Source organism: Arachis ipaensis, chromosome B5 (assembly GCF_059453495.1).
Source record: "Arachis ipaensis isolate K30076 ecotype BB chromosome B5, ASM5945349v1, whole genome shotgun sequence".
Lineage (NCBI taxonomy): Eukaryota > Viridiplantae > Streptophyta > Magnoliopsida > Fabales > Fabaceae > Arachis > Arachis ipaensis.
The window spans coordinates 37,839,645-37,861,853 of record NC_142440.1 but is presented as its reverse complement, the minus strand read 5'-3'; the positions used below and the strand labels follow the sequence as shown (position 1 = coordinate 37,861,853).

Sequence of the window (22,209 nt, the reverse complement as noted above, 5' to 3'; positions counted from 1 at the left end):
CTTAAAGTTTGAATCTTTCTTAACAAGTAAGTAACAAGCTTGAAATTTTTGAATCAAAACATTAATTGATAATATTTTCAAAAATTATGAGATAAAATTAAGAAAAAGATTTTTGAAAAATATTTTTAAAATTTTCGAAAATAAATAAGAAAAATGAAAAAGATTTGATTTTTGAAAAAGATTTTGAAAAAGATATGATTTTTAAATTGAAAATTTGATTTGACTTATAAGAAACAACTAAATTTTAAAAAGTTTTGAAAAAGTCAACTCAAATTTTCGAATTTATGAGAAGAAAAAGGGAAAGATATTTTTTTTTATTTTTGAATTTTTAATGAAGAAAGAGAAAAACATGAAAAAGACTCAATGCATGAGAATTTTTAGATCAAAACAATGAATGCATGCAAGAACACCATGAATGTCAAGATGAACACCAAGAACACTTTGAATGTCAAGATGAACATCAAGAACTTATTTTTTTTTGAAAAATTTTCAAGAAAAGAAAACATGCAAGACACCAAACTTAGAAATTTTTCATGTATAGACACTATGAATGCAAGAATGCATATGAAAAACAAGAAAAGACACAAAACAAGAAAATATGAAGATCAAACAAGAAGACTGGCCAAGAACAACTTGAAGATCATGAAGAACACTATGAATGCATGAATTTTCGAAAAATGCATAATTTTTTTTTAAAAAATGCAATTGACACCAAACTTAAAAATTGACTCAAGACTCAAACAAGAAACACAAAATATTTTTGATTTTTATGATTTTATGATTTTTTTGGATTTTTCAAAAATTAATGTGAAAAAGAAAAATAAGGATTCCAAAATTTTTAATATGAATTCCAGGAATCTTGGGGCTCTTTAGTCTAAAGCTCCAATCTGAGAGTTAGACATGGCTTAATAGCCAGCCAAGCTTTAGTATGCTATTACATGCATTGAAGTGATTAGTTGAATCCTCAGTCCAAAGGAATTTAGACATGGCTTTACAGTCAGCCAGGATTCAACAAATCATCATGAAACACTAGAATTCATTCTTAAAAATTCTGAGATAATTTTCGAAAACAAAAGGAAAAGTTTTTTTTTTTTTGAATATAAATTAGGAAAAATGAAAAAGAAGAAAATATTTTTGAAAAATTTTTGAAAACTTTTTGAAAATAAAATAAGAAGAAAATTACCCAATCTGAGCAACACGATGAACCGTCAGTTGTCCAAACTCGAACAATCCCCAGCAACGGCGCCAAAAACTTGGTATGCAAAATTGTTACTCTGAGGTTGTAAAATTTGTTGTTTGTTCTCTCCCTGGCATGGCGCCAATAACTGGTGCACAATGCCATGGTCCAAACATAACTTCACAACTCCGCACAACTAACCAGCAAGTGCACTGGGTCGTCCAAGTAATAAAACCTTACGTGAGTAAGGGTCGATCCCACGGAGATTGTTGGTATGAAGCAAGCTATGGTCATCTTGTAAATCTCAGTCAGGCGGATATCAAATGGTTATGGAGTTTTCGAATAATAATAATAAATAAATAGAACATAAAGATAGAAATACTTATGTAATTCATTGGTGAGAATTTCAGATAAGCGTATAGAGATGCTTTCGTTCCTCTGAATCTCTGCTTTCCCGCTGTCTTCATCCAATTAGTCTTACTCCTTTCCATGGCAAGCTTTCTGTAAGGGCATCACCGTTGTCAATGGCTACATCCCATCCTCTCTGTGAAAATGGTCCAAATGCTCTGTCACGGCATGGCTAATCATCTGGAGGTTCTCGATCATACTGGAATATGATTTACTATCCTTTTGCGTCTGTCACTACGCCCAGCACTCGTGAGTTTGAAGTTCGTCACAGCCATCCCTTCCCAGATCCTACTCGGAATACCACAGACAAGGTTTAGACTTTCCGGATCTCAGGAATGGCCATCCATGGGTTCTAACTTATACCACGAAGATACTAATAACTCGGACTCGGTCCCCTGTATTAGATATCTAAGAGATACTCATTCTAGCTTGGTTGCATGTAGAACGGAAATGTTTGTCAGGCACGCGTTCATAAGTGAGAATGATGATGAGCGTCACATAATCATCACATTCATCATGTTCTTGAGTGCGAATGGATATCTTAGAAGCGGAATAAGTTGAATTGAATAGAAAATAGTAGTACTTTACATTAAATCATGAGTAATAGCAGAGCTCCACACCTTAATCTATGGAGTGCATAAACTCTACCGTTTGAAAATACATAAGTGATAATGGTCCAGGCATGGCCGAATGGCCAGCCCCCATGAAAGTCTAAGATAGCATAAAACTGATCAAAGATCTTTAAATACAATAGTAAAAAGTCCTATTTATACTAAACTAGTTACTAGGGTTTACAGAAGTAAGTAATTGATGCATAAATCCACTTCCGGGGCCCACTTGGTGTGTGCTTGGGCTGAGCTTGAAGTTTACACGTGGAGAGGTCATTCTTGGAGTTGAACGCCAGTTTGTAACGTATTTCTGGCGTTCAACTCTGGTTTGTGACGTGTTTCTGGCGTTTAACTCCAGACTACAGTGTAGAACTGGCATTCAACTCCCTTTTGCATCATCTAAACTCGGCCAAAGTATGGATTATTATATATTAATGGAAAGCCCTGGATGTTTACTTTCCAAAGCAATTGGAAGCGCGCCATTTTGAGTTTTGTAGCTCCAGAAAATCCATTTTGAGTGCAGGGAGGTCAGAATCCAACAGCATCAGCAGTCCTTCTTCAACCTCTGAATATGATTTTTGCTCAAGTCCCTCAATTTCAGCCAGAAAATACCTGAAATCACAGAAAAACACACAAACTCATAGTAAAGTCTAGAAATGTGAATTTAACATAAAAACTAATAAAAACATCCCTAAAAGTAACTAGATCCTACTAAAAACATAATAAAAACAATGCCAAAAAGCGTATAAATTATCCGCTCATCATCAACCTAAGCACACACGAAGTGGGCCGTGGAAGTGGATTTCTGCACTATCTGCAGTTAGTTACTTATTTTCTCTAACCCTAGCTACTAGTTTAGTATAAAAACAACTTTTAGAGACTTACTATGTACCTCATGACATTTTTACACTTTACATTGTATTTCTGATGGCATGAGTCTCTAAACCCCAAGGTTGGGGGTGAGGAGCTCTGCTGTGTTTCGATGAATTAATGCAATTACTACTATTTTTCATTCAATCATGCTTGTTTCTATTCTAAGATATTCACTCGCACTTCACCCTGATAAATGTGATGATCTGTGACACTCATCATCATTCTCACCTATGAACGCGTGCCTGACAACCACCTCCATTCTATCTGCACTAGCTTGAGTGTGTATCTCTTAGCCTCCTGGTTCACGATCAGAGTCTTCGTGGCATAGGCTAGAATTATTGGTAGCCATTCCTGAGATCCGGAATGTCTAAAACTTGTCTGTGGTATTCCGAGTAGGATCTGGAAAGGGATGACTGTGATGAGCTTCAAACTCGCGAGTGTTGGGCGTAGTGACAAATGCAAAAGAATCAATGGATTCTATTCCAACATGAGTGAGAACTGATAGATGATTAGCCGTGCGGTGACAGCTGATGACAAGTCATCTTAGCCAGTGTCACTAGTCTTTTTCTTTTGTTTTCAATAGATTTTATGCATTTTCTTGAGCCATAAGTAAGCCAATTGGGTAGAATTTCATGTTTCTTTTGATTCAATCAATCATGGATAAATTGATGCATTTTCATGAGATTTTGTGCTATAATTATCATATATTATGAAAGAGAAACAATCCCATGATTTTGAGCATAGCTTTGATACTTTTGATTGATTGATGATAGGTGAAAAAGCTTTGAAGGAGGTTGAAGAAAAGAAGATGGCAAGGGCAAGAAGGAGGACTCACGTTTGAGCTAAAGTTTGCCTCAAACTTAAGCTCAAACGTAAGGAAAAGCAAAATTTCACCCAGGGAAGCCAAAAGCTTGCGCCAACGTTTGCCTCAAACTTGAGGTCAAACGTTGGTTTGCAAAAATCTCACCCAGGGAAGCCAAAAGCTTGCACCAACGTTTGCCTCAAACTTGAGGTCAAACGTTGGTTTGCAAAAATCTCACCCAGGGAAGCAAAAAGCTTGCGCCAACGTTTGCCTCAAACTTGAGGTCAAACGTTGGCTTGACAAATTTCACCCAGGAGGCCAAAAAGCTTGCGCCAACGTTTGCCTCAAACTTGAGGTCAAACGTTGGCGCCATTTTAGCATGAAGAAGAGTCCCTGATTGAAGGTTTAATTGAGCCACGTTTGCGCCAATGTTTGCCTCAAACGTTGGGCCAAAGTTGGCCAAAAGAGATGCAAGGGAGGAGCCACGTTTGAGCTCAAGTTTGACCTCAAACTTTGAGCCAAACGTGGATGGCAGCACAAAGGGGCAATCTGATAAAAAAAGTTTGAGTCAAAGTTTGTCTCAAACTTTGACTCAAGCTTAAATGGTTCATGGCCCGGTTCACAAGTGGGTTTCTTTCCAACACCAAGAGCAATCAACAGAGGCTTTTGTCAACCCAATTCCATCAAGAGCAAGGGCCCAATTCAAGGCTTGAAGATCATTTGAAGAGAGTGTATAAATAGCTTAGAATTTAAGTTTTCGAGAGAGCTTTTCCTTTTAGTTTTGCTGAGTAATTTTGGAGAGCTTTTGATTAGAAGTTATTTTGAGATTCTGAGTCTTGGGGAAGGGGAATTGAATTCTCTTCCTCTTAGTTTTCTTGTTTTAAGTTCATTTACACTTGTCTTGAATCTTGGATGTTGAGAATTGAGAAAATTCTGTCTCAATCTCACCTTGAGATCTCTTTGTCTCACTTTACTGCAACTTTTGGAAATTGAATTTGGTTTTACTTCTTCTACTGCTTGATCTTTACTTTTCTTGCAATTGAATTCTAAATTTGGATCTAGGAAGGCATTGAGATCTAGACTTGGTTATCTAGTCTCTTGTGTCCTGAGATCTGGAGCCATCATTTTATTTTCTCTGTTGAATGCTTTTCAAGTTCATTTACATTTCCATTCTAGATCCGGTTCAATTCAAGTCATCTTCTACTCTTCCATGTGTTGAGATTTACTGTTCTTTTGTTTAATTCTTGCAATCCCACACCCCTGACCCATTTACCATTCAAGCCATTTACATTTCTTGCACTCTAAGATTCTACAATTTACATTTCTTGCGTTCTATGTTTCTGCCATTTAATTTCTTGTTCTTTAAGATTCAGCACTTTTATTTTCTGTTCTCTTTAATTCCTTGCAAATTTCCCATCCCCATTTACAATTCATGCAATTTAGCTTCTGTCAATTACAAATCACTCAAATCAACTCTTGTTCGCCTGACTAAATCACCCACTAAACTAAAATTGCTCAATCCTTCAATCCCTGTGGGATCGACCTCACTCACGTGAGTTATTATTACTTGATGCGACCCGGTACACTTGCCGGTGAGTTTTGTGTTGGATCATTTTCCACACATCAAGTTTTTGGCACCGTTGCCGGGGATTGAAATAGATTGACAATGATTAAGTGAAGTGGAGATCTAGATCAAGCACTTTTTCTTTTCTATTTCTTTAATCTTTGACTAACCCACTAACTGTTTGAATTTTTGCTTAAGCTAACTAAAATTTAATTCTAGCAATAGATTGAAGTGTCACTGGTTTTGTGTTTCTTTTGTTTGGTTTGTATGTCAGGTACAGGGAGAGCTACTCCTATTTTATCTGAAGCTGACCAGAGAACTCTCAGGAGATTAAGAAGAGCTGAAAGAGGGAAAGGCATTGTTGGAGAAGAAGAATCTGAGGAAGAATATCACGAGATGGAAGGAGATCCATCTAATCCCAACCATCCAGGAGGAGGGGTTAACAATAACCCACAACAGAGAAGAGTACTGGCCTCCTATACATTTGCAAATGCTAGACATTGTGGAAGCATCATTCTTACCCCTAATGTCAATGCAAATAACTTTGAACTGAAGCCACAACTCATCACATTGGTCCAAAATAGCTGCTCTTTTGGAGGAGGACCATTGGAGGACCCAAACCAACATCTATCCACTTTCTTGAGGATTTGTGACATAGTTAAAAGCAATGGAGTGCACCCTGACATATACAAGCTGTTGTTATTCCCATTCTCTCTCAGGGACAAGGCCACTCAATGGCTAGAAACATTTTCGAAGGAAAGCATCAACACTTGGGATGATTTGGTGAGCAAGTTTCTTTCCAAGTTTTACCCCCCTCAAAGGATCATTAGGTTGAAGACCGAGGTGCAGACATTCACACAATTGGATGTTGAAAATCTATATGAAGCATGGGAAAGATATAAAGCGCTGCTGAGGAAATGTCCACCAGAGATGTTCACTGAGTGGGACAAGCTGCAGAACTTCTATGAAGGGCTCACTCTAAAGGGTCAAGAGGCACTTGATCACTCAGCTGGAGGATCATTGCAACTGATGAAAACTGCAGAGGAAGCTCAAAATCTCATTGACATGGTGGCTAACAACCATTATTTCTTTGCTCATCAAAGGCAACGCCAACCATCACAAAGAAGAGGAGTAATGGAGCTGGAAGGAGTGGATTCAATTCTGGCTCAAAACAAAATGATGCAGCAGCAGATTCAGCAACAATTTGAGCAAATGGCCAAAAGAATTGATGGCCTACAAGTAGCATCAGTGAGTGCCACAAGCCAACCAACAACTCCTTGGGGGCAGAATGAGGAGAACCAAGAAGAAGAACAACAAGAGCAAGTGCAGTATATGCATAATCAAGGATCAAATGAGGTGTATGGTGACACCTACAATCCATCCTGGAAGAACCACCCAAACCTCAGATGGAGGGATAATCACAACTAGAACCAACAACCATGGCAGAGGAACTCAAATCAAAACACTTCAAGAAACAATCAAAACCACAACCAACAGCAAACTAACCAAAACCCTTACAGAAAACCCCAAAACAACTTCCCAAACTCTAACCATTATCCATCCAATAACCAACCCACCAACCAAAACACTTACCATCAACCATCAACACCCCATAACCAAGCAATTTCACATGACTCTCAGAGGATCACTAATTTGGAAATGTTAATGGAGAAGATGATGAAGCACCAGGAAATGACAGCAAGGAACCAGGAAGCCTCCATGAAGAATATGGAAAGGCAAATTGGCCAGCTCTCTAAACACCTTGCAATAGAATGACCATCAAGTTCCCTGCCAAGTGACATAATTCCAAATCCTAAGGAAGAGTGCAAGGCGATACAATTAAGAAGTGAGAGAACATTGATGAGCAACAATGACACTACAAAAAAACAAGTGGAGAACAGCAAAAGGCCAATAGAAGAGGAAAAGCCAACACACGCAGAGGAAGCCAATGATCAAAATGTGATGCCAAACAAGAGCACTGAGAAGCAAAGAAGGAAAGAAGACCAACCAACCACTTCACAAAAAGGGAGAAGAAGAAGCAATTCAAGGACAGCAGCAAGTGAAAAAGAGCATTACACCTCCACTGCCATATCCCCAGAGGTTCAACAAAGAGACTAAGGACCAACACTTCCCAAAATTTCTTGAAATCTTCAAGAAGTTGGAGATCAATATTCCCTTAGCTGAAGCACTTGAGCAAATGCCCCTGTATGCAAAGTTCTTAAAAGAACTTATCAACAAGAAGAGGAGTTGGCAAGAGAAGGAAACTGTGCTTCTCACTGAAGAATGCAGTACACTCATCAGAAAAGGACTTCCCCCCCAAAGTGGAAGACCCTGGAGGTTTCTTCCTACCTTGCACCATTGGAAATCTACTTATCAACAAGGGGATGTGTGACTTATGAGCAAGCATAAATTTAATCCCATCATCCTTAGTGAAAAAGCTTGGCATAGGAGAGGTGAAACCAATACAGATGTCCTTAGAATTGGTGGACCAGTCAATAGTATATCCCAAAGGAGTGATTGAAAACCTTTTAGTTAAGGTTGACAAGTTCATTTTTCCTGTGGACTTTGTAATATTGAACACTGAAGAAGAAGAAAACAATTCAATCATCTTGGGAAGGCCATTTTTAGCCACTGCAAGAGCCATCATAGATGTAGAGCAAGGAGAATTAACCCTCAGGATGCATGATGAGAGTGTCACTCTGAGTGTACTGCCAGAAACACAGTTCAATCATAAAAAGAAGGATGGTACAGAAAATGACAAAGAAAATCTACAACGGAAGGAGGGAATCAACAAGACAGACAACAACTGCCCTCCCAAGCAAGAGATAGATGATACAACAAGTCAAAAAGGGAAAGAGACTGTGCAAAATAATGAAGAAGTTCAAGAGGACATTATAGTGTTAGCCACTAAGAAGAGAAATCTCCAAGGTAAACCTACGGCCAAAGAAGAAAGGTCAACAAAAGGAATGAAGAAACACAAGAACAAAACAAAAAGGGGTTGGAAGAATAAAAAGATTCCAACAGAAGGGCTCTCCAAAGGTGATAAAGTGCAATTGATCTATCAACAACTGGGAGCAAGCCAACAGACTGATAGTTACTACACTGTCAGCAATATACTCTCATTAGAGCATGCTGAAATTGAACATCAAGGAACAAAGAAGAGGATCACAGTCAGGGGGGATAAGTTGAGGCACTACAATCATCAACCACCATAAAAGAAAGCCCAAGTGTCAAGCTAGTGACAATAAAAGAGCGCTCCATGGGAGGCAACCCATGATTTAAGATTCCTGTCATTTTAAATTCAATAAGCTATGATCACCCTAGCATGATTTCTTTTCTCATGAACGTACTTAATGAATGCATGCACTATTTTGAAACATATGCCAAGACTTCTAAGTTTGGTGTACCTTCAAGTACACTAAATCAGTTTTTCAAACACTCTTAGACCATATGCTTAGTCATTCCGATGAAGTATATGACCAAACATTAAGTTTGGTGTCTGCATATATAGATGTTTTCGGAAGCTGGAGGATGCACTCTGGGCATACAGGACAGCTTTCAAAACTCCCATTGGGAAGTCTCCCTTTCAGCTATTATATGGCAAATCTTGTCACCTCCCTGTAGAGCTTGAACACAAAGCGTTTTGGGCTACTAAACTCCTAAACCTTGACTCTGAAGCAGCAGGGGAGAAAAGGTTGTTGCAGCTAAATGAGCTGGATAAATTTAGGCTAGAAGCCTATGAAAATGCCAAGATATACAAAGAAAAAGCCAAGAGGTGGCATGACAGGAAGATCTTGAAGAAAGAATTCAAACCTGGGCAGCAAGTACTCTTGAACAACTCACGACTCAAGATGTTCCCTGGCAAGCTTAAATCTAAGTGGACTGGTCCATATTTGGTAACCAAGGTTTTTCCTTATGGGAGTATTGAATTGCTAGACGAAGCAACAAAGAGTCAATTCACAGCAAATGGTCACAGAGCAAAGCTGTACTTAGGAGGACAATGGGACAAGGAAAAAGAGGTTCAGAGCCTACAGCCTTCTTGAAAAAAAAATGAAGGATGTCAAGCTAGTGACATTAAAAGAGCGCTTGTTGGGAGGCAACTCAACCTGAGGTAGTTTTCTTTTCATAGCCTTTTCAATAAAAATGTTGAATAATTGGTATGCATTGCAAGGAGATAAGTTTGGTGTTGCACACTAAAACAATTTAAGGGAGAATGAAGGATTCTAAGTTTGGTGTTCCACCAGAACCTCATTTAAAAGCACATTCTCACTTCCTGCACAATACTAGCTCCAAGCAATCAAACAGATTATTCAACTACTTAACTGCTTTCTAGTTTTAACTCCATAACCTTTAGCAAGGACACAAGATTTTACATATAGTTAACCTGTTGCATCAGAGAAAGTGGCAAGGATTTAAGTTTGGTGTTCCCACACCAAATTAAATCCAAAAGTCACACTCAATTCATGCATACTAACCAGTCACCTAAGGGCTTGAGAAGCAAGCAACCTTTGAGAATTGTGCAGGGAACTAACCACCATTTGAAGACATTATGCACCACAACTCAAAAGGGGCACAACAGAAGGAAGAACAAAAGAACTGCAAACCAATAGGTTGTATCTATACTTAACTCTTGCGGTTGAGAAATGCTTTGACTTATGACTTGCTAAAGTGTTCATCTAGTACAAGTAGAATCACTCTTTGTAATAAGTAAGCTAATTTAAGTGTGTGCTTGTGTGTTTACTTTTACTTAACTAAATGCATGCTTTGTCCCCTGCATCTTTAATTCAATAAAAGGAATGTTTGGAATGTGAAGTGAGATAGTTCTTTGATAGCTGAAAGTACAATAATAGTAAGTGGTGGTATGTATGTGTGATTGTATGATAGCTCACTTTTAGTGAATAAAAGAATTAGACTGTCTCCTTTTAAGTAGAAAGTAGCTCACTGTCTATGAAACTCAACAAAATAAAAATCCTTGGTTAAAAAAAAAAAAGAAAAACAAAAAGAGAAAAGAAAAAGCCAAAGGTGGCAGCAGAACAAAAGAAAAAAAAAGAAATAAAGCTAGACACCAATAGCTTGAACCTTAGAATATATGCCTGTGGTGTCTTTGTACTAGGATCTGCTTGGATTATTAAGTTCTTTGGAGTGCATCAACACTTGGAAACTTGGGTTAACTAACCCAGGATTATCAACTGAAAGTCCACTATCAAGAGCAACCTAACTACAAGGCATTTAGTAACCTAAAGAGGTGCTGGGCATCAATGTTCTAAGAAAGAATGTGAGCCAAGTGTCTATAAGTGAAAAATGTGTCAAGCATAAATAAAGAAAAGAGCTTGTTACACAAGACACTGAACTAAAGCTTATAGAAAAAATAGTAACCAAGGACAAAGGAATAATGAGAAGTCATAGCAGTGTGTTGCTTGATGCTTGGAGGAGACTTTCTAGGCCTAAATGTTAATAAGAAGTGAGTTACATATCTACATAAAACCCCATGAGCTACCAATAATACTCTGCTAGCATAAACATCCTCTTCCATTTCATTCTTTCTTCTCAATAAATTCAGTACTTGCTTGGGGACAAGCAAGCTTTAAGTTTGGTGTTGTGATGACAAGTCATCTTAGCCAGTGTCACTAGTCTTTTTCTTTTGTTTTCAATAGATTTTATGCACTTTCTTGAGCCATAAGTAAGCCAATTGGGTAGATTTTCATGTTTCCTTTGATTCAATCAATCGTGGATAAATTGATGTATTTTCATGAGATTTTGTGCTATAATTGTCATATATTATGAAAGAGAAACAATCTCATGATTTTGAGCATAGCTTTGATACTTTTGATTGATTGATGATAGGTGAAAAAGCTTTGAAGGAGGTTGAAGAAAAGAAGATGGCAAGGGCAAGAAGGAGGACTCACGTTTGAGCTAAAGTTTACCTCAAACTTAAGCTCAAACGTGAGGAAAAGCAAAATTTCACCCAGGAAAGCCAAAAGCTTGCGCCAACGTTTGCCTCAAACTTGAGGTCAAACGTTGGTTTGCAAAAATCTCACCCAGGGAAGCCAAAAGCTTGCGCCAACATTTGCCTCAAACTTGAGGTCAAACGTTGGTTTGCAAAAATCTCACCCAGGGAAGCAAAAAGCTTGCGCCAACGTTTGCCTCAAACTTGAGGTCAAACGTTGGCTTGAAAAATTTCACCCAGGAGGCCAAAAAGCTTGCGCTAATGTTTGCCTCAAACTTGAGGTCAAACATTGGCGCCATTTTAGCATGAAGAAGAGTCCCTAATTGAAGGTTTAATTGAGCCACGTTTGCACCAACGTTTGCCTCAAACGTTGGGCCAAACGTTGGCCAAAAGAGATGCAAGGGAGGAGCCATGTTTGAGCTCAAGTTTGACCTCAAACTTTGAGCCAAACGTGGATGGGAGCACAAAGGGGCAATCTGCTAAAAAAAGTTTGAGTCAAAGTTTGCCTCAAACTTTGACTCAAGCTTAAATGGTTCATGGCCCGATTCACAAGTGGGTTTCTTTCCAACACCAAGAGCAATCAACAGAGGCTTTTGTCAACCCAATTCCATCAAGAGCAAGGGCCCAATTCAAGGCTTGAAGATCATTTGAAGAGAGTGTATAAATAGCTTAGAATTTAAGTTTTCGAGAGAGCTTTTCCTTTTAGTTTTGCTGAGTAATTTTGGAGAGCTTTTGATTAGAAGTTATTTTGAGATTCTGAGTCTTGGGGAAGGGGAATTGAATTCTCTTCCTCTTAGTTTTCTTGTTTTAAATTTCATTTACACTTTTCTTGAATCTTTGGTGTTGAGAATTGAGAAAATTCTGTCTCAATCTCACCTTGATATCTCTCTGTCTCACTTTACTGCAACTTTTGGAAATTGAATTTGGTTTTGCTTCTTCTACTGCTTGATCTTTACTTTTCTTGCAATTGAATTCTAAATTTGGATCTAGGAAGGCATTGAGATCTAGACTTGGTTATCTAGTCTCTTGGGTCCTGAGATCTGGAGCCATCATTTTATTTTCTCTGTTGAATGCTTTTCAAGTTCATTTACGTTTCCATTCTAGATCCGGTTCAATTCAAGTCATCTTCTACTCTTCCATGTGTTGAGATTTACTGTTCTTTTGTTTAATTCTTGCAATCCCACACCCCTGACCCATTTACCATTCAAGCCATTTACATTTCTTGCACTCTAAGATTCTGCAATTTACATTTCTTGCGTTCTACGTTTCTGCCATTTAATTTCTTGTTCTTTAAGATTCAGCACTTTTATTTTCTGTTCTCTTTAATTCCCTGCAAATTTCCCATCCCCATTTACAATTCATGCAATTTAGCTTCTGTCAATTACAAATCACTCAAATCAACTCTTGTTCGCCTGACTAAATCACCCACTAAACTAAAATTGCTCAATCCTTCAATCCCTGTGGGATCGACCTCACTCACGTGAGTTATTATTACTTGATGCGACCCGGTACACTTGCCGGTGAGTTTTGTGTTGGATCATTTTCCACACATCAACAGCGCATTTGGACCATTTTCACTGAGAGGATGGATGGTAGCCATTGACAACGGTGATCCACCAACATATAGCTATCCATGGAAGGAGACCTGCGTGGGTAAAGAAAAAGACAGTAGGAAAGCAGAGATTCAGAAGACAAAGCATCTCCAAAACCTCAATCTGTTCTCCATTACTGCATAACAAGTATTATTTATTTTATGTTAATTACTTTTCATAAACCCAACCATTATTATTAATTTCCTGACTAAGAATTACAAAATAACCATAGCTTGCTTCAAGCCGACAATCTCCGTGGGATCGACCCTTACTCACATAAGGTATTACTTAGACGACCCAGTGCACTTGCTGGTTAGTGGTACGAGTTGTGAAAAGCGTGATTTACAATTCGTGCACCAAGTTTTTGGCGCAGTTGCCGGGGATTGTTCAAGTTTGGACAACTGACGGTTTATTTTGTTGCTTAGATTAGGAAAAATTTATCTTTTTAGTTTAGAGTCACTAAAATTGCGTCTTCTATTATTGTTTTTGGTTGAACTTTTTTTAAAATCCTTATATTCTTTTTCAATTTTTTTTCAAAAATTTTTATAAACTAATAATTGAGTTTTTCTGTTTGAGTTTAGTTTCATATTTTAAGTTTGGTGTCAATTGCATGAGTTTATTTTTCTTTCATTTTTTTTTTCGAATTTGTAGTGTTCAAAGTATAAAAATTTTTAAGTTTGGTATTTATCTTGATATTCGAAGTTTTCCTATTTATTTTGTCTGTTTTGATCTAAAAATTCTAAGTTTGGTGTCATTTTATTGTTTTTCTCTTTCCTCATTAATTTCAAAAATATCTTTTCTCTCTATCTAATTGAATTTTCGAAAATCTCATTCAAAAATTCAGATTTCTATTTTAAAATTTTTTATTTTTTTCTGTTTTAATTTTAAAATTTCAAAATTCAAAATCTTTTTCAAAAATCATATCCAAAATCTTTTTTCAAAAATCATATTCAAAGCTTCTTAATTAAGCAATTAACTTGGTTTTCGAATTTATTTTTCTTTTTTTCTTTTACTTTTCGAAATCTATATTTTAATTTCTAATTACTTTATTGTATTTTATTTTTTTATTTATTCATTTTTTTAATAAAATAAAAACAAAAATATCTTTTATTTACAATTCATATCAATTCCATTTTATCCATCATGGACCTAAATGGAAATGAACAGTCCAGAAGGACTCTAGGGTCATATGCTAACCCCATTACTGCCGCATATGGGAGTAGCATCTGTATACCTCCCATCAAAGCAAGCAGTTTTGAGCTAAATCCTCAGCTCATTGTCATGGTGCAGCAAAATTGCCAGTATTCCGGTCTTCCACAGGAAGAACCTACTGAGTTTCTGGCGCAGTTCTTGCAAATTGCTGACACAATGCGTGACAAGGACGTAGATCAGGATGTATACAGGCTGTTACTGTTTCCGTTTATTGTAAAAGATCAAGCTAAGAGGTGGTTAAATAACCAACCCACAGCAAGCATAAGAACATGGAAACAGTTATCAGACAAATTCCTGAATCAATATTTCCCTCCAAAAAGGATGACGCAGCTAAGGCTGGACATCCAAGGCTTTAAACAAGAGGATGATGAATCCCTTTATAACGCCTGGGAGAGGTACAGAGGGATGCTAAGGAAATGCCCCTCTGAAATGTTTTCAGAGTGGGTGCAATTAGACATCTTCTACTATGGGCTTACAGAAAAAGCTCAGATATCTCTAGACCACTCAGCTGGTGGATCTATACACATGAGAAAGACTATTGAAGAGGCTCAAGAGCTTATTGATATAGTTGCTAGAAATCAGCATCTGTACATAAGTAATGAGTCCTCCATGAAAGAAGAAGCTAAGGCAGTATCAACTGACTTTAGTCCTCAGGAACAAGTTACTGAACTCAATCAGCAACTATCTTCTATAACAAGGCAGTTAGCAGAATTTAAGGAGATGCTACAAGAAACCAAAATTGCTAACAAGGATATGGAATCACAATTGAATTAGACAAAACAGCAGTTATCAAAATAGATAACAGAGGAGTGCCAAGCAGTTCAATTAAGAAGTGGAAAAACATTAAATATCTCAACTCAAGGCAGTAGAAAGCCATGAAAGGAACAGCTGACAGAGGATGAGCAACCTGCTACCCAAAATCCCTCTGAGGACAGTAAGAGCCCAGAGAGGAATAAGTTTGGCGTTCAAACACCAGAAAAGGGTGAAAAACTGGCGTTAAACGCCCAATCCATGTCCAGTTCTGGCGTTCAAATGCCAGAAAAGGGTTGGAATCTGGCGTTAAACACCCAATCCACGTCCAATCCTAGCGTTCAAACACCAATGAGGGATCAGACACCTGCAAGTGCTGATAATAACTCCTTCAAGAAGGCTTCTCAACCTGCCTCTGTAGGAAATAAACCTGCAGCAACTAAGGTTGAAGAATATAAAGCCAAAATGCCTTATCCTCAGAAATTCCGCCAAGCAGAACAGGATAAACAATTTGTCCGCTTTGTAGACTACCTCAAGACTCTTGAAATAAAGATTCTGTTTGCAGAGGCACTTGAGCAAATACCCTCTTATGCTAAGTTTATGAAAGAAATCTTATGTCATAAGAAGGATTGGAGAGAAACAGAAAAAGTTTTTCTCACTGAAGAATGCAGTGCAGTCATCCTAACAAGCTTACCAGAAAAGCTTAAGGATCCGAGAAGCTTTATGATACCATGCACATTGGAGGGAACTTGTACCAAGACAGCTCTATGTGACCTTGGGGCAAGTATCAATCTAATCCTTGCATCCACTATCAGAAAGCTTAGCTTGATTGAAGAGGTCAAACCAACCCGGATATGTCTTCAACTTGCTGATGGCTCCATTAAATATCCATTAGGCATAATTGAGGACATGATTGTCAAGGTTGGGCCATTTGCCTTCCCTACTGACTTTGTAGTGCTGGAAATGGAAGAGCACAAGAGTGCAACTCTCATTCTAGGAAGACCTTTCCTAGCAACTGGACGAACCCTCATTGACGTCCAAAAAGGGGAGATAACCCTGAGAGTCAATGAGGATGAGTTTAAGTTGAATGTTGTCAAAGCTATGCAGCATCCAGACACATCAAAAGACTACCTAAGCGTTGATATTATTGACTCCCTGGTGGAAGAGGTCAATATGACTGAGAGTCTCGAATTAGAACTAGAGGACATTTTTAAAGATGTTCAGGCTGATATGGAGGAACCAGAGAAAACAGAAGAACCTCTGAATACTCCTCAGGAAGAGGAGAAGCCTCCTAAACCCGAGCTCAAACCACTACCACCATCCCTGAAATATGCATTTCTGGGAGAAAATTACACTTTTCCCGTGATCATAAACTCTGCTTTAGAGCCACAGGAAGAGAATGCACTAATTCACGTGCTAAGGACACTGATGAGCGGATAAATTTATATGCTTTTTGGCATTATTTTTACATAGTTTTTAGTATAATTTAGTTAGTTTTTAGTATATTTTTATTATTTTTTAAATAAAAATCACATTTCTGGACTTTACTATGAGTTTGTGTGTTTTTCTGTGATTTCAGGTATTTTCTGGCTGAAATTGAGGGACTTGAGCAAAAATCAGATTCAGAGGTTGAAGAAGGACTGCAGATGCTGTTGGATTCTGACCTCCCTGCACTCAAAGTAGATTTTCTAGAGCTACAGAACTCCAAATGGCGTGTTTTCAATTGCGTTGGAAAGTAGACATCCAGGGCTTTCCAGAAATATATAATAGTCCATACTTTGCCCGAGTTTAAATGACGCAAACTGGCATTCAACGCCAGTTCCATGCTGCATTCTGGAGTTAAACGCCAGAAACAGGTTGCAAAGTGGAGTTAAACGCCAGAAACAAGTTACAAACTGGCTTTCAACTCCAAGAGAAGCCTCTACACATGTAAAGCTCAATGCTCAGCCCAAGCACACACCAAGTGGGCCCCAGAAGTGGATTTCTGCATCATTTACTCATTTCTGTAAACCCTAGTAACTAGTTTAGCATAAATAGGACTTTTTACTATTGTATTAGAGATCTTTTGGAACATCTTTAGTTTCATCTTTAGATCACGTTTGGGGGCTGGCCATTTGGCCATGCCTGAACCTTCATCACTTATGTATTTTCAACGGTAGAGTTTCTACACACCATAGATTAAGGTGTGGAGCTCTGTTGTTCCTCATGAATTAATACAAAGTACTATTATTTTTCTATTCAATTCAAGCTTATTCCGATTCTAAGATATTCATTCGCACCTCAATATGAATGTGATGATCGTGACAGTGATCATCATTCCCAACCCATGAACGCGTGCCTGACAACCACTTCCGTTCTACCTTAGATTGAATGAGTATCTCTGGGATTCCTTAATCAGAATCTTCATGGTATAAGTTAGAATCCATGGACGGCCATTCTTGAGATCCAGAAAGTCTAAACCTTGTCTGTGGTATTCCGAGTAGGATCTGGGAAGGGATGGCTGCGACGAGCTTCAAACTCGCGAGTGCTAGGCGTAGTGACAGACGCAAAAGGATCAATGGATCCTATTCCAGTATGATCGAGAACCGACAGATGATTAGCCATGCAGTGACAGGGCATTGGACCATTTTCACTGAGAGGATAGGATGTAGCCATTGACAATGGTGATGCCTAACATACAGCTTGCCATAGAGATGAGTATGAATGATTGGATGAAGACAATAGGAAAGCAGAGGTTCAGGAGGAACGAACGCATCTCTATACGCTTATCTGAAATTCTCACCAATGAATTACATAAGTATCACTATCTTTATCTTACGTTTTATTTATCTTTTTAATTATTAAATCTCCATAATCAATTGAATCCGCCTGACTGAGATTTACAAGGTGACCATAGCTTGCTTCAAGCCGACAATCTCCGTGGGATCGACCCTTACTCACGTAAGGTTTATTACTTGGACGACCCAGTGCACTTGCTGGTTAGTTGTGCGAAGTTGTGACAAAGAACTAAGATTATGAACGTGCGTATTGAGTTTTTAATGCCGTTACCAAGGAATGGAACCGTCACGATTTCTGCGCACCAAGTTTTTGGCGCCGTTGCCGGGGATTGTTCGAGTTTGGACAACTGACGGTTCATCTTGTTGCTCAGATTAGGTAATTTATTTTTTTTAAGCTTTTTATTTCTATTTTCGAAAAATACAAAAAATTTTCTTCTTTTTCGTTTTTCCAAATTAGTTTTCGAAAAATCAAAAAAAAAAAATTAATTAATAAAATCATAAAAACCAAAAATTTTATGTTTCTTGTTTGAGTCTAGTGTCAATTTTTAAGTTTGGTGTCAAATTGCATGTTGTTATGTTTCTTGCATTTTCAAAAATTCATGCATTACATTCTTCATGATCTTCAAGTTGTTCTTGATAAGTCTTCTTGTTTGATCTTTAAAATTTCTTGTTTTGTGTCTTTTCTTGTTTTTCATATGCATTCTTGAATTCTTAGTGTCTAAATATTAAAAATTTCTAAGTTTGGTGTCTTGCATGTTTTCCTTTATTAAAAATTTTTTCAAAAATACATACTTGATGTTCATCATGATCTTCAAAGTGTTCTTGGTGTTCATCTTTGCATTCAACGTGTTCTTGCATATTTTTCTTGTTTTGATTCATAATTTTCATGTTTTGAGTCTTTTTGATGTTTTTCTCTTTCATCATTAAAAATTCAAAAATCAAAAAAATATCTTTCCCTTTTTCACTCATAAATTTTCGAAAATTTGAGTTGACTTTTTCAAAACTTTTTAAAATTTAGTTGTTTCTTATGAGTCAAATCAAATTTTCAATTTAAAAATTCTATCTTTTTCAAATCTTTTCAAAAAAATTCAAATCTTTCTCATTTTTCTTTTATGATTTTCGAAAATTTCAAAATGATTTTCAAAAAATCTTTTTCTTATCTTTGTTTCATATTTTCGAATTTAATGCTAACAATTAATGTGATTGATTCAAAATTTTTAAGTTTGTTACTTGCCTAGTAAGAAAGGTTCAATCTTTAAACTCCAGACTCATATCTTTTTAGTTTCTTGTTAGTCAAGTAATCAACTTTAATTTCAAAATCAAATCTTTTTAAATATCTTTTTCAAAATAAGTTTCAATCACATCTTTAAAAAAATTCAATTTCAAAATCCTTTCTAACTTCTTTTCTAACTTCTTATCTTTTTAAAATTGATTTTCAAATCTTTTTCAAACTAATCCTATCTTTTTGTTTCAATCATATCTTTTTCAAAACTACCTAACTAATTCTCTCTCTAATTTTTGAAAATCACCTTCCTCTTTTTCAAAATTCCTTTTTAAATTAACTAATTGTTTTAAATTTAATTTAATTTGATTCAATTTTCCTTTCTTAATTTTTGAATTCTAATTTTAATTTTAAATTAAAAACAAAAATATTTTTTTTTTCAAAAATTATTCTCTCTTACCTCCTTCTAATTATTTATTTATCTACTAACACTTCTCTTCTTCTTAAAAATTCGAACCCTCTCTCTCTTTCTGTGTTCGAATTTCTTTTCTTCTTCTACTCACATAAAGAAATCTCTATACTGTGACATAGAGGATTCCATATCTTTTTTTCTGTTTTCTTCTTTTTCATATGAGCAGGAACAAGGATAAGAACATTCTTATTGAAGTTGATCCTGAACCTGAAAGAACTCTGAAGAGGAAGCTAAGGGAAGCTAAAGCACAACTCTCTGGAGAAAATCTGACAGAAATTTTCGAAAAAGAAGGAGGAATGGCCAAAAATAATAACAATGCAACGAAGATGCTTGGTGACTTTACTGCACCTAATTCCAATTTACATGGAAGAAGCATCTCAATCCCTGCCATTGGAGCAAATAATTTTGAGCTGAAACCTCAATTAGTTTCTTAACTGAATTCTTGCATATCTGTGATACTGTTAAGACCAATGGGGTTGATCCCAAGGTCTACAGGCTTATGCTTTTCCCATTTGCTGTAAGAGACAGAGCTAGAATATGGATGGACTCTCAACCTAAAGACAGCCTGAACTCTTGGGATAAGCTGGTCACGGCTTTCTTAGCCAAGTTCTTTCCTCCTCAAAAGCTTAACAAGCTTAGAGTGGATGTTCAAACCTTCAGACAAAAGGAAGGTGAATCCCTCTATGAAGCTTGGGAGAGATACAAGGAACTGACCAAAAAGTGTCCTTCTGACATGCTTTCAGAATGGACCATCCTGGATATATTCTATGATGGTCTATCTGAATTATCAAAGATATCATTGGACCATTCTACAGGTGGATCCATTCACCTAAAGAAAACGCCTGCAGAAGCTCAAGAACTTATTGACATGGTTGCAAATAACCAGTTCATATACACTTCTGAAAGGAATCCTGTGAGTAATGGGACGCCTCAGAGGAAAGGAGTTCTTGAAATTGATACTCTGAATGCCATATTGGCTTAGAATAAAATATTGACTCAGCAAGTCAATATGATCTTTCAGAGTCTGAATGGATTGAAGGAATCATCCAACAGTACTAAAGAGGCATCTTCTGAAGAAGAAGCTTATGATCCTGAGAACCCTGCAATAGCAGAGGTGAATTACATGGGTGAATCCTATGGAAACACCTATAATCCCTCATGGAGAAATCATCCAAATTTCTCATGGAAGGATCAACAAAAGCCTCAACAAGGCTTTAATAATGGTGGAAGAAAAAGGTTTAGCAATAGCAAACCTTTTCCATCATCCACTCAGCAACAGACAGAGAATTCTGAGCAGAATCCATCTAGCTTAGCAAATATAGTCTCTGATCTATCTAAGGCCACTGTGAGTTTCATGAATGAAACAAGGTCCTCCATTAGGAATTTAGAGGCACAAGTGGGCCAGCTGAGTAAAAGAGTCACTGAAATCCCTCCAAGTACTCTCCCAAGCAATACAGAAGAAAATCTAAAAAGAGAGTGCAAGGCCATAGCCTTACATGATGTGGCCGAACCCAAAGAGGAGGAGGAGAACGTGAATCCTAGTGAGGAAGACCTCCTGGGACATTCAGTGACCAATAAAGAGTATCCCTTTGAGGAACCAAAGGAATCTGAGGCTCATCTAGAGACCATAGAGATTCCATTGAACCTCATTATGCCCTTCATAAGCTCTGATGAGTATTCTTCCTCTGAAGAGGATGAAGACATTACTGAAGAGTAAGTTGCTAAATACCTTGGTGCAATCATGAAGCTGAATGCCAAATTATTTGGTAATGATACTTGGAAAGATGAACCTCCCTTGCTTGCCAATGAACTAAATGCATTGGATAGGCAGAAATTACCTCAAAAGAAATAGGATCCTGGTAAATTCCTAATTCCCTGTAAAATAGGCACCATGACCTTTGAGAAGGCTCTGTGTTACCTGGGGTCAGGAATAAACTTAATGCCACTCTCTGTAATGGAGAAACTAGGAATCTTTGAGGTGCAAGCTGCTAGAATCTCATTAGAGATGGCAGACAACTCAAGAAAATAGGCTTATGGACAAGTAGAGGACGTGTTAGTGAAGGTTGTAGGCCTTTACATCCCTGCTGATTTCATAATCCTAGACACTGGGAAGGATGAGGATGAATCCATCATCCTTGGAAGACCCTTCCTAGCCACAGCAAGAGCTGTGATTGATGTGGACAGAGGAGAGTTGGTCCTCCAACTGAATGAGGACAACCTTGTGTTTGAAACTCAAGGATCTCCTTCTGTAACCATGGAGAGGAAGCATGAAAAGCTTCTCTCACTTCAGAGTCAACTAAAGCCCCCACAGTCAAACTCTAAGTTTGGTGTTGGAAGGCCACAACCAAACTCTAAGTTTGGTGTTGAACCCCCACATTCAAACTCTAAGTTTGGTGTTGGGAGGTTCCAACCTTGCTCTGATTATCTGTGAGGCTCCATGAGAGCTCACTGTCAAGCTATTGACATTAAAGAAGTGCTTGTTGGGAGGCAACCCAATGTTATTTAATCATATCTATTTTATTTTCTTTTTGTTATTCTGTGTTTTATTAGGTTGATGATCATGTGAAGTCACAAAAACTCTTGAAAAATAAAAAACAGAATGGAAAACAGCATTGAAAATAGCACACCCTGGAGGAGAGCAGTCTGGCGTTTAAACGCCAGAAACAAGCATCTGTCTGGCGTTTAATGCCAGAAACAAGCATCTGCCTGGCGTTAAACGCCAGAAACAGGCTACATTTGGGCGTTTAACGCCAGAAACAAGCAGTAATCCGGCGTTAAACGCCAGGATTGCACAGCAAGGGCGTT

The 22,209-nt window shown here is 37.5% G+C and overlaps 1 non-coding gene across 1 annotated transcript; it reads right to left on the bottom strand.

The window, feature by feature from the left end:
* Positions 1-20,035: 20,035 nt before the first annotated feature.
* Positions 20,036-20,143, bottom strand: LOC148563883 (small nucleolar RNA R71). Its single transcript, XR_015885408.1, has one exon. It is a non-coding gene; the product is annotated as a small nucleolar RNA R71 (small nucleolar RNA).
* Between the last annotated feature and the right edge of the window lie 2,066 nt (positions 20,144-22,209).